We start from the raw sequence: 12,911 nt of genomic DNA, 5'->3' as shown, positions 1-12,911 counted from the left end.
GCTCCTTTATTACAGTGGGCCATGTTACAGGGCTATAGCCTCAAACCCCACTGTGGTGTAGAAGCTAAAGCAGCTTGGCATAGGCATACTGCCAACTTTAGAGCCATGGGGGCCAAACCTCTATAATTTCGTATACTTACAAAAACCTACAATGCCAATCAGCATACTGGCGAGGTCTTGGATAATGAGGACCAAAGGCACCAGGTAGTATAGCTTAGTATGGAAGTGATCAGAGTCACTCCCCCACATGGATCAGTCGTATGTCAGGCTTACCAATGCACCAAAGCTGACCATAGGTTTATTCTGGGGCAGCCCTAACAAGGATGGCGTTGACGGTCTAATATTACATAGGAAGATCTTATCATGCCAGCCAGAGAATTGTAGTTTCTCCTCACCACCGGGTGGACAGACCGCTTTCAAAAAGTAGATGCAATTTGACCACCTTGGCTCAGGTGTGCACCAAGGTTAGATGGTTGGCTGGGCGGATTATCTTTTCAGGGAGCTGCACACAGTCTGCTCTAAACCCCAAGGGAATTTGACCGCCGCTACATTGCTGACCCAGTCCTTTATTACGTGGTTGAGTGGGAGGAGTTGCCTCGTACGATCCATCTTAGTGGCCTAGATGCAACAGTCACCTCTGTGCCTCCTCCATCAGCTTCTCCTAACTCCCCACTACTAAAGATGCAACATCAAGAGCGTATTGTTGCTAAACAGGACCGTCAACCACCCAGCCTAGGCCCAGCGCAAGAAGAGTCGACAGCTATTGCAACAGAAGTAACAAGGAAAGCTGCTGAGGAGAAGGAAGAGCGCCAGCAACATGAATTAATTCGAGACACCGCCATCTAGCCGCTTCATCGACATGCCCTCAAACATAGAGGTAGGCCCTTCTTCCCCCAATGCAGCACAAAACACAGTGAACACTCTCCATTGGGTGCGCTCAGGAAGTTTTCGTTCCAGTCAAGCATATGCAGAAAGTGTTTATGCGGCCCACGGAGATGTGCCAAACTTTGCGCTCAGTTTCTCCCATATGGCCAGGGAACTTATAACACAGATGACGGATTGCATTTACCCTGTCACTCATCAGCAGGAGGTGGCCCAAGTTTCCCAATGAGAGATGCTGCTGGCCAAGGCCCATGAATTCCAAGTGTATGAGGATTTATACCAGACCAACTTACAGGACATGCAGCTACAAGCAAAGTTTGATGAGCCGACTCAGCAGTTGGGGCATGCCCTTGCTTGTATAACTGAGCTCCAGCCAGCAGCTCACTCATGCCCACTAAGCTTCTCAGAGGGCACATCATGAGCTAACCATCGTCGAAAGCCTGCACCAAGATGCCCAGATCAGGCGGCCCACACAACAGAAGATACCCTTGCTCGCACCCAAAGAGATTTCCTTAGGCACCGAGAGATTTTAGAAGCAACCATCCGCACCCTAGAAGAGCACCTCATAGATGCTGAGGCCCGGGCAGCCCAACTCCCTTCCACCCCCTCTGCTCCTTCTTCCAGCACTCTCGACCGCAAGGTGGACGCCTTGATGGACACAGCCACCACCACAGAGCTCCCCATCTTAGCCCTCCATTTTCGAAGTGTTCGCCTTAACCTCTTACAGCATAACCTTTATCTTGATGATCCCCTCTCCCGCCCAAAGCTTCACCTACCTCCTCACCAAGCTCCCAATATCAAGCATCACCCTCATCCCCCATTTCTTCTTTGAGGTCCTTCTCTCTTTCCACCACCCCCATGACTGTTTTCAACTCCCCCAACATCCTCTCCAAGCAACCTTAACAGGCTGGTGTTAGCTTTTGCACTTTGGCTTCCCCTCAGACCCCAAGCCCATTGATCTATCCGTCCCCCAGATGGCTTATGCCCTTACCCTTACCCCTCTCAGATATCCTCAAGGGCGCTTTACTATCTGCAGGATATCGGCTGGCGAGTCATCACACAATGCAAATCTTTCTCTCCGGGCAAATGCTCTCCCCCCTTACTCTGTCGAGGGTCCACTAAGGGCTTACTCCTTACTAGAGATGTTTTGAGCAATTGGAAGTGATGGCAGTAATAACTGGCATCTACGAGTTTGATGATACACATGTCACCTTCCCACTGGAATTCTCCGTCGATGAAGTTATTGCCGCAATGGCCTTCTTTCATGCCCATGGCCCTGTAGATGCCACCTGAAGCAATGCAAATCTTTCTCTCCGGGCAAATGCTCTCCCCCGTTACTCCGTCGAGGGTCCGCTAAGGGCTTACTCCTTTTGTACTAGAGATGTTTTGAGCAACTGGAAGTGATGGCAGTAATAACTGGCATCTGCGAGTTTGATGATACACATGTCACTTTCCCACTGGAATTCTCCGCCGTCGATGAAGCTATTGCTGCAATGGCCTTCTTTCATGCCCATGGCCTCGTAGATGCCACCTGAAGCAAGCCCAGCCCCGGATGATAACGACGGAGGAGACGACGGCTAGGGTAGTATGCCACCCCCACCCCAACGACCCTCTTCTCCCCCACCTCCCCCACCACCACCCAGCTCATCTTCTGCCCCTACCAGCAGCCAACAACCCCCACCAGCACCACCCCCGTTCTAGCACCTCAACCCTCCCACTTTTCCATGCACAACCCTCTTCTCCCCCCATCCATTTTCCCACCCCACCCCCATCACCTCCTTCTTTATCACTTCAGCTAGGAATACACACTGTGTTCCATGATCTCCCCTCCACTTCTGCTAAACCCCCACCTATCCTCAATGCCAGCCTCGCAACACGCCCCTCAACATCAACAACCCCTCCACCCCCGTCACCAACTCAACAACCCTTCACCGACTACCTCGAGAAGAAGGGGAGATCCCGCCGCCGCCACCCTTGGAGCATGAGGAGGTCGACCCTCAACTCAACCCACTCAACTAGCATGATCCCCTCAACCGCACGGAGTTCGAGCAGGCCATCGCAATCTTGCTCGGTCGACAACTCTAGGAAGATCCTGTCACCCGCCTCACCGACCGCATGGACATCTATGTCCTACGACTATACCTTGATGGCGAAGCATCATCAATGGCAACACAATCACCCCCTAAGGAGCCAAGGCGGATACCACCAGCCACCTGCTACTACTGCTCGCCCCATAACGTTCGAATTCATGGGTGAGCACGGCCCTTCCTCACCAAACCATTCATTTGGGAGATGTACTGTAACACTCCTCGCGCACTCAGGGTCAACCCCAACTACCTCTCGATTCGTTAACAATGGGCATGGAATGTCTTCCATGAAGAGTAGAAGAAGAACCCCAAACTCAAGTTCAACTTACCGTGGTTCACTCCCTCGTCATCCCAGCATCCCTACACTAAAGGAAGTATGGTCCGACGCTTCCACAAATTCATCTATCATTTTTACGACTAAGTCCTCGACTCAGCTGTGATCATGACCATTTGCTTCTTCAATCTGATCATCACATTGCTGGAGTCGTTTCCTGACCAGGACCATTACTTTGAAGGCGCACACAAGGTCTAGCTTTCGACGTCAACAAAGGGCCCACTTTCTATAAAGTCTTCCATTGAGCCCCGTTGCTTCAACCTCGCATCGAGATTTCATCAGAACCTATTCAATCTATTACAAATAGATCCAGCCAGCTCCAAGGACGGATTTGCATTAGGGAGGGGGTATGTTAACCACTCCGGTTAACATTACTTTGTGCATGGCTACACCTTTGTAATTTATTTTTTTGTAACTGCGCAAAGTGCTAATTGTAAAAGAGACATGGGATGACCGAGCTTACGGCTTGTGTAACATCGCTCATGAGGAATAGATGTACATAGAGCTAGAGAAACTAGGAAGACTAGTTTTGGGCCCCAATTTTAAATGGGCGGCCGGCGATTGTAATTATGAGCTCATGTATATAAACCATTTTGTGGAATATGAAAAGGGATAATCCCATTTGTCTCACTTGAGTTTGCCTTCTCTCTCTCTCTCACTCATTTAAGCTTGTGGTTGCATGCTAGCTTGTGTTCTTGCTTGCTTGCATGTTAGATTGTTGGTGTATGTAAGTAGGGATGGTAATGCTCTCCTTTCTCTTCTTCTCTACCTTCTCTTTGCTATCTCCCATGTCCCTTTTGTATGCTAGTTACATGAAGTAGAGGTTGATCTCTCCATAGCTCCCTCCTTCTTACTCTCTACCTAGCATTTGGATCTCTTCTTGAGTGACACAGGAAGAGGTGGAGTGAGCCCCTAGCGGCTTCACATTGAGGAGTTAACCCTCATAGGGTTGGCCAAATGCAACTCTCTAGACTTGACTCTCGCATGCTTCTTTCTTCTCTTCTTTCTCTCGTGTGCAAGGTAGCATGTTATCCTTAACAACATCTTCATCACACAACTAAAACATCAAAACACAAAACTTAGCAATCACTCATATCTGACACAAACCCAACCCTGTCTACTTCAAATAGACAAAACACAGTAGTGTCTTAACAGGCCTGAGAGCTGGGCATAAACATAAGAAGGAAACACACAAAACTCATAGATCTCCCTCAGGAAGACCCTAGTGACATCACTTCAAAGCTTCACTTCAAAAAGATTCAGTCAAGAAGAAATCGAAAAGGGTCAAGTTTTTAATAGAGAAGCTTCTCAGAGAGCCTAGGGACACTTCTCATAGTAGCCAACTCTCTGTTCTCTACTTCACCCTCTGATTTGATCCAAATAATTATTCTCTCACTGCACTTTCTTCTTGTCTACAAAGTTTCAACAAGTGCAGGTACTCTAGCCTGCAACCTTCAAAAAGCAAACCAACCTGCAGGGAGACACTCTCCACTGCAATCTTCACTCACCTCTCTCTACGTATATCCACTTGGCCATGCCACATTATCTTTCCTAAGGTTTCAATCATACATCTACGTTTTATTATATATTGGGGGGTTTGAGATAGGCATATTCCTTGAGCAGCACGAAAAAACCTATCAACATGGGCATTGCGTGGGAAAAGCAATGGCGGCATACTATTGCACATCATCACTTATTATTATAATAATAAGTGTGAACGAGTAACATTCGTAGGTGACGGTTGTAGGCCAAATACTCAGTGGTGTGTAGCACGGGGATACCAGCGCGGGGGACAGGGAGCGCATAAGTATGGTGTGTGGCCACCACCAGTAAGGTACACAGTGGACGACGCCTGGGGTCACTAGTATATAGAATGGTTGGGTAGTTAAACATGGTATGCCAAGCTAGGTTTGCTTTTGGCTATTATGAGTTCATCTTGTTCTCTCTCACGTTTTTTGCATATGAGGCTTGAATCAGAGATCTAGGTTGCCTTGCATGAAGGCGTAACAAAATCTCTTTCTCCTCCTCCTCTCCTTTGGCCCCATGGAAGGGAGATGGCTAGAGAGCGTGACATGTGGTAGGGGGAAACGTGTGCTTAATAGAATAGATATGTCAGTATACTAAGCTTACGTATGTATATATTTTGTATTAATGCATTTTTAAAAAAAAAGAGACTAGTGATATTGTGACTAGATGTGCAAATGGAAGGAGAAGTCCCCAAATACTATTGTGAAATGGCTGGTCCCAATACCACTAGCCCACCAGTGGTCGTTTGTGTGAGAATAGCCTCTATGTGATGCATTAAATCATGTACAAATTGTTAGGTAGTTAAGGTGATATGTAAAAACAAAAGTCACCTTGTCTTTATAATTATGGCTTAAAATTCATAAATGAACAACCTAAAACTTCACCTCGTATATCTAATGATAGCTTGAAATCTATAAACAAACATTTCGAGAAAAAAACTTGGAAACAATAATATTGTGTAATTAAAATTATGGCTAGACATTTTCCATACAAAATAGATAAACTTATGTCTAGATATCACTATTGTGAGCCTGTTTCCACCTCAAATGGAATTGGTCTACCAGTGGAAAAAAATTGTATTAAATCACAATCACAAAAAAAAAAAAACAAAGTTTGAAAAAGTAACTGGAGTCTCAGATCTATGCAGACTTGTGAGGAGATGAAACCACGCCCTCAAATAGCACTAGTGATAATGTGACCAGAGGTGCAAATGGAAGCTGAAGTCCCCAAATACTATTGTGAAACAATTGGTCCCAATACCACCAGACCGCCAGTGGTTGTCTTCGTGAGAAGAGCCTCTATGAGAACCCATTATAAGGAGGATGTAAAAGTGGAAGGGTTCCAAGGTTAAACATTAAAGACTTATGTTATTCAAGCCTCTATGTGATGCTTCCTAGAACCCACTATAAGGAAGATGTAAAAGAGGAAGGTTTAAACATTAAACATTAAACATTTCTGTTTATTCAAGTCCTAATAGAAAGGCTAAGGGCTAAATTTTCTAGTAATGACCTCTGTAAGTGGTCTTCTTGCCGGAGAGGAGTCGAGAGATTTGAAGGCCTCTGCTGAAGGCTTGGTTGAAGAGGATGCGGGTCTGCATTGATTGGAAGCCGGGCAGCCAGGAGAGGATGGCCACAGGCGTCATGACCATTAGCCCGATGGCCAGCTCGTAGAGGCGCGCCACCTCCACCACCACCGCCCACACCGGCGTCTCTTCCAGGAAAGGCTTCAGCACAGACGCCATGCACAGCAGCCCCCATCCCGTCGGCAAGAACGCTAGCAAGCTCAGAAACAGATCCACAAACTGGAACTCCGTCAGCTCCACCAGCAGCACTATCACCATCGCTATGAACACCAGCACAAAACACTGTATCGCCCTGTAGTACCTGTGCTCCTTGGCCGCATACTTGTCCCCCGCACGTGCCACCACCATGTACACCACAATGGCCACCACAATGTAGGTCCACGACGCTAAGTACACCAGAATGCTCTTGTTCCGAGCCGCTATCTTCAGCCTGTACACCATGCCGTACTGTATAAGAAAGAATCTCACGCTTATTACCACCTCTAGAACCCTTCCCCAGAAGCCCGTCGTGCTCAGATGGTCCTGCTCCTCGTTCCACCATACCTCCCAGCTCTCCTCTGCCCTCATTGACACCCCTCTCTTCTGCCATATCCATGTCTGGAAGCCCTCATAATCATATACTGTCTGTAGCCAGTCGAACCCCGATGGATTGAACAAAAAGGGACCCAGTATCCATGACAGGGCCAAGAACCAGTACGAGAACGTCAGTAGTGCATAGACGGTGGTGTTTCTGGCTATGCTACTATATGTCTCATAGATGATTAGCAGAATGATGAGCTCAATCCCTTTCACAAAATGGCTCCTCGAATGGAGGCGGTAATTCTCTGCAAATGTCTCTCTTTTCACCACAAAACCCCGGCCGGTGGCCTTGTATTTGGCACCCCCATGGAGCAGGGTCCTGCCAAAGTAATGGGCTTTTGTCCCCAGGGAGAAGGTGTAGAAGATAGAGCAGAGCTGCAGTTGCATCAAAAGGAAATGCCACAGTGCGTCTGTAAGTCCATGCTCCAGGGAGTTCTCAACAATCATTGGTAAAGAGCTGAATAACCCAATCTGCACAATGAACTGCTGGTTGAGGGAGGCTGTTAGGGCAGAATTGCTGAAGGTTCCAGTGGAAATGGCTTTTTCTATTCCACTGAGGCCAAGGTATACTCTACCCCACAAGAATGCATAGGCAGCCAAGATGACCAGCAGGTTACTGAAGTAAAAGCCCACAGTTGTATAGTAGAAGGAGAACATGCGGAAGAAATCAAGGCGATGGCCAAGGCGGTAAACATCTCTGCTCAACATTTGTTCACCATTGCCACTAGAGATCTTGGCCTCAAAAGTGGCAATCTGATTCAAACCCACATCTCTTCCTTTCCCTACCTGGATGTACTCATGGTAAGTGACATTCCCTCCTCTCAAAGTGCAGTTGAATCCTGCATAAATGTCCTCGCTGATATTGATGACCCTGGAGGCCTTGCTGATACCTCCCCTTGATAAGAACCATAGCCTGTCAAACATGTCTGGATGCCCATAATGCATTCTTATTTTGAGAGGGTTCGCAAGCACTCGCTGGCCGAGCGTGACAAAACTAGTCTCTTGGGCAGACATGAAGAAACCCAGAGAAGAGACAGAGCCTGTAAAGACATGCTCTCTAATACCAAGGATATGTGGCTTCCCCAGCTCATCTCTCTTTGTGAATGCTTGAAGCAAATTCCGGACTTTAAGAGCCTCCTCAAAGTAGTTATCTTGGTTCATGTCAATGGTCTGCACTGCCTCTCCTCTGGTGAAGATGAGGGCCTGGTTCTGATTTTCAGGTTTGCCTTCCCCCAGCTTGAAGGGACCAGGAAGCTCTATGCTGTACACCTCCACTTCTTTCTCCTGTTGTTGATCATATTTCACCAAAACAGAGTAGTATCTTTTGTTCTCCCCTTTGCCAACCTCGGCCACATATGCAACCCTCATAGCTGGATGTCTTTTCATAAGGAAAAGTATATCATTAGCTTTGGCATCTTTCCGATCTTTTAAATCCCCATAGACCTGGCATGCTACAACATAGGTAAACTTCAAAAGAGCTGCAGCTCTCTCTTGTGGTGTTATTGTCAGCTCACCCAAGCGGCTCGGAGGCCTCAGATTCCCCACATGTGTGGGGTTTGCAGCAAGTTTGTACTGTGATGATGCGTTCTCAAGATGAGCCAGCACCTCTAGAGCATGCTGGTAATACATCATGCCCCGAACAGTGCGGCCCAGTGTCTGACCTCTATAGGAAGCCCATAGCTCTAATGCCTTTTCATCATGGGGAAGTGTCCTCAGTCTCTCCTGGTAGTTATCCCATTCATCTGGAAAGATTTTCTGAAGATAAAACTCGATGCTTATGCCATCCTCATTCTGCTCTTGCAACTGCATTTGACTGTACAAAACGTCCTCTACATGGTAAGGAGTGAGGACACTGAAAGCTAGCATCTTATCTACTGACGGTGCATGTGGCATGGTCATGAAGATAGAGTTACTGAAGAAAGCAAGGCGGCGTCTGGCCTCCAGGTTCTTTGGAACATTTGTCATGTTCTCCTTTGTGCTTAGCATAGATTGGAGCCTCCTCAACTGGCGGAGGAAATCTTTGTCTTCCAGGTCAGGCAATTGAATTGCATCTTGAAACAAGCTTTTGTCCAGGTAGCTAATTCGTGCAACTGTATCATCACTGACTCCCCTTTGAGGCACACCAGCAGCGCTCATCAATTCTCTCATAGTGCGCTTCACTTTAGGAAGGTCTTTAACCAGCCCATCCATGAGGTTCAGAAGAGCCGTCACGATGTCAGCTATGTGACCGTCTTTAGACACTGGCTTCTTCAAGAGGACCTGCAACAACTCCAATACATGAGAATGCACATCTCCCAATTCTTCTACCTTGTAATTTTCAAGGAATTTGCCCTCATTACAACTGGTTTCAATCTCGTCAATCACCAACTTCACAATCTTCCCCTCCTCTAGCCTGTGTTTCCTGAGCTCTTTGTCCTGCTTCTCCTCCTGAATGATTCTCAAGAGCACGTACTTCAGGCTGTGAAAAGCCTCTACCACAGCACATTTCCTATACTCATTGCTGTTGATCTTCTTCCACAGCTTCCTAGTGTCATTGGTCTTCCATTTGCGAGCAAGACGAAGAGCATTTGCAACCTCATTGGACAAAAGCACCAAAGGCCACTGAACTACTTTAATGTCCCAGGAGGGCAATGGTATTTCTAGCAATTCTACTTCCTTATTGCTCACCAGGTCTTCCTCTCTGAAGAAAGAGATCATGCAGTTCCATAAGCATGCAAACTTCTGAGCTGTCAGTGTATGGGATTCAGCTAGCTTTATGTAATGCCTGTCAAACCCATATCTGATCTTCAGCCTCTTCAGCAAATCCCTCACAGGCCTCAAGCGTGTGTATCTGTCAACTGCTTCCTCAGGCAACAAATTGAATGTGACAGCACTAGCAAAGAAGGGAAATCTTAGCCTGAACTGATGCAAATTGCGGATCTCTCCAATGTGAGAGAAAAGTCCCACCATTGCCCCAACCACTGATGAAAAGACAGAGTACCAGATCTGTGTATCCATCAAGTAGATCAAGACAACAGGTGCCCAGAGCACAGCCACCACAAACCTGTTGTGGTTCGTAAAGAATTCATGCCATTCAAAGTCTACTGCATTGAGCGCGAGGAGCTCCCGTGTTGGCTCTACTAGGGGCCTGAGTTGAAGGAAGTAGCTGAAGGAGAACTTGGCACAGAGTATTATGAGCCAGAAGAGGGTGTACTTGAGGGTGGCCGTGAGATCTTGATGCAGGCCACGGCCTACAAAGGTTCGGGTGTAGAACCACCATGAGAGGGCACGGAGGACCTTCCATTCTGATTTGTCTATGAAATTGGCAATCCAAGGCATGAAGAAGACCAGAATTGCCAGAAATTCTGGGAGCAAGAAAACAGCAGCAGCTTCAAGAAACTGGAACAACTTGAGGTTTGCTTCTGCTGACCAGCCATGATCTCTGGCAGTCTGATACTGAACTCTGGCCAGCAGGATGCTGAAGATGCAGATCCATGCCATAGATGCCAGAAGCTTGAGGACCATCCGTAGAGCAAGCAGCTTGGTGTCTCTGGAGAATAAAGTGAATTGCATGACTATGGTGAGAAAAGCTTGCACAGCTTGGAGGCCGGCCCATGTGATGAAGACATAGATTAATTTGGCTTGAGTATCCCTGTCGTACAGCACTGTCCAAGGCAGGCCATCACCACTGAAGGCAAGAGTGACGAGAACTTGCAGGATGAGAAGCTGAGCGATCCAGAGGCGATGGAAACTGTGGAAGATGTTCCAGAATGATCTCTGCTCCACAAAACCGGTCTTGAAGCCTATCTTCTTGTAAGTGCGGACCATCTTCTTCTTTTTCTGCTCTCTTTCTCTTTGCCTAGTCGGTAGCCGCTGCAGGTTAGAACTCAAGAAGCTGAGTAGCTGCTGCTGCCTGCTAGATTGCCGTGTCATATGGCTATGCTCCACAGTGTCATCTTGTTGTTGCTCCTCCACTTTGTTCTCGCCAGTTTGCACACCTCTTGGGACATTGAGTAAGTAGTCACGGTTTGATTGAAGTGGCCATCCAAGCTGACTGAAGCAGTGCTTGGACCAAAAAAACTCATTCATGTCATCATAGTTTCTCCATGAAGAGTGAGGAGCTCTGCCATCTCTGGAACCTTGGGCTTCATCTCTGACTGCTTTGTAGATGGGTCTGATTACCTTTTTCAAGAAGCAGTTCTCGCCGAAAGAGACAGGCTTTTTGACCTCAGCTCCCTCTTGGGTGTCACCAATTGTAATGGTAGTATGTGGCAAAGCCCCCAAGGCAGAGTTGAGCTCCTTGGCCATGTTGTGAAAGATGAAGCAGAGGCATTCTGGCATGAAGCGAAGGTTGGCTGCCTCCCCCCAGATGAGAAGGTAAAGGCAAGGGTAGGCCAGCTGGGCACACTCATTGGAATCAACGAGGTTGTGCTTTATGCCGAGGAAGGAGCACCATTTCTTGTAGTTTTTGAGCAATTTCTTGTGTAGGAAGCTGATGGAGTACTTCAATTTCTTCTGGAGGATGCTAATGGAATCCTCCTCCTCTGCATTGCTGCCTGGCCTTGTTGCACCATTGTTGTCTTGCTTTGAACGAAGCAGATGGTTTGCAAGGAGGAGAATGACATGCTCACGCTGGTTTCTGACATTGTCTGCTTGGAAACCGAAGAGGGCGCCAAGACAATCCATGAGGTCGGTGTGTTGAATTCCAGATGATGTTGATGCTGCTGATAAGTGTGGATGCCTTTGGGATAACTTGAGGCCAGCAGATTGGAGTGCTCTTATTGGAGCTTGGACCTCGTCATAGCTCATCAGAGCGTGCTCTACAGAAGAAGGCAGGTGAGCTGACGCGGCATTGTCGTACAAGGGCAGGATGTTGAAGTGTTTCTGCTGCACCTTGGCCATAGCTGCAATTTTTCTCTACATGAAAGTGCTGAATTCAGAACAGCAGCTGTGAACGCATCAATTGTGTGTGAGTGTGTGTGTGTGTGTGTGTGTGTGTGTGTGTGTGTGTGTGAGAGAGAGAGAGAGAGAGAGGGGCAGGGAGAGATATAGAGAGATTGTGCGCGCGCGCGCGCGTGTGAGTGAGAGAGCGAGAGAGAGCGCGCGCGCGCGCAAAGGCAACGGTTAGTGTTTCCAAGTGCACGGACTACTTGGCAGTTGCTCGTATGTGTGGTTTTTTTCCTTTTTTATTTTTTCCAAAATTTTATAAGACCTTCCTTCGTTTAGAAGCACAAAGGACCTTTGCTTGGTATGGACTCGTACCTTTGCCAAAATAACCTTTGCTTGATATGGACTTGTGGACAAAGGACCTTTGCCAAAATACACTGAAACACCTTGTTACTTTCTTTTTGCGTGGAAAGTATCCTTACTTTCACTAGGAGGATACATGCCGCTGCCGCTAGAGCCTCGAGGAGTTCAGTCACGTGGCAATATGGATAGATTTAGTGTGAATAATAGTATGGATAGATTTAGTGTGAATAATAGTATGGATTAGCAGCTTAAATTAAAATGTAATGTATCATGTCTTTCTTCTTTATATTCATGATCCAATAGGAAGTAAGGAATACACCTTCAACTTCACTTACACATAACCTTTTCCATGCATTTTTAAGGATAATCTTTTTTTTATTTTCCCTAGAGGAAAAAAAGACCTGAAATTCTTGCTCCATGACATGAATCCATAGGATATGACATTTAATTAGAAGGAATAAAAGGGGATTGTAGCAACACTTTTGAGGAAAGTGCCACTAGTACAAGCAATTGCGAATATAGACAACACAACTACAATGAAAGGTTTAGAGGCAAAAGTAGATTGGAAAGCTTCACAATGAAGTGAACTAGAAGATTTCTTCCCCAAGGACACTTTTTTCTTTATGAATAAATTCAGAGGGCAAGCACATGGATAAGTTCTTTACAAATCACATGTGGTGGAAAATTGCAA

General features: G+C 46.9%; 1 non-coding gene and 1 pseudogene across 2 annotated transcripts; both read right to left on the bottom strand.

Annotated features, from left to right (window-relative positions):
• Positions 1-5,924: 5,924 nt before the first annotated feature.
• LOC147608091 (callose synthase 11 pseudogene) lies at positions 5,925-11,947 on the bottom strand (annotated as a pseudogene). Its single transcript, XR_015264621.1, has one exon. The product of XR_015264621.1 is annotated as a callose synthase 11 pseudogene (transcript).
• LOC147608092 (small nucleolar RNA J33) lies at positions 8,559-8,634 on the bottom strand. Its single transcript, XR_015264650.1, has one exon. It is a non-coding gene; the product is annotated as a small nucleolar RNA J33 (small nucleolar RNA).
• Positions 11,948-12,911: the final 964 nt, after the last annotated feature.

The sequence above is a fragment of the Cibotium barometz genome, chromosome 54 (assembly GCF_041138505.1).
Source record: "Cibotium barometz isolate CiBa-2024 chromosome 54, ASM4113850v1, whole genome shotgun sequence".
Lineage (NCBI taxonomy): Eukaryota > Viridiplantae > Streptophyta > Polypodiopsida > Cyatheales > Cibotiaceae > Cibotium > Cibotium barometz.
The sequence above is the reverse complement of the archived record's forward strand: the minus strand, read 5'-3'. Positions and strand labels throughout refer to the sequence as shown.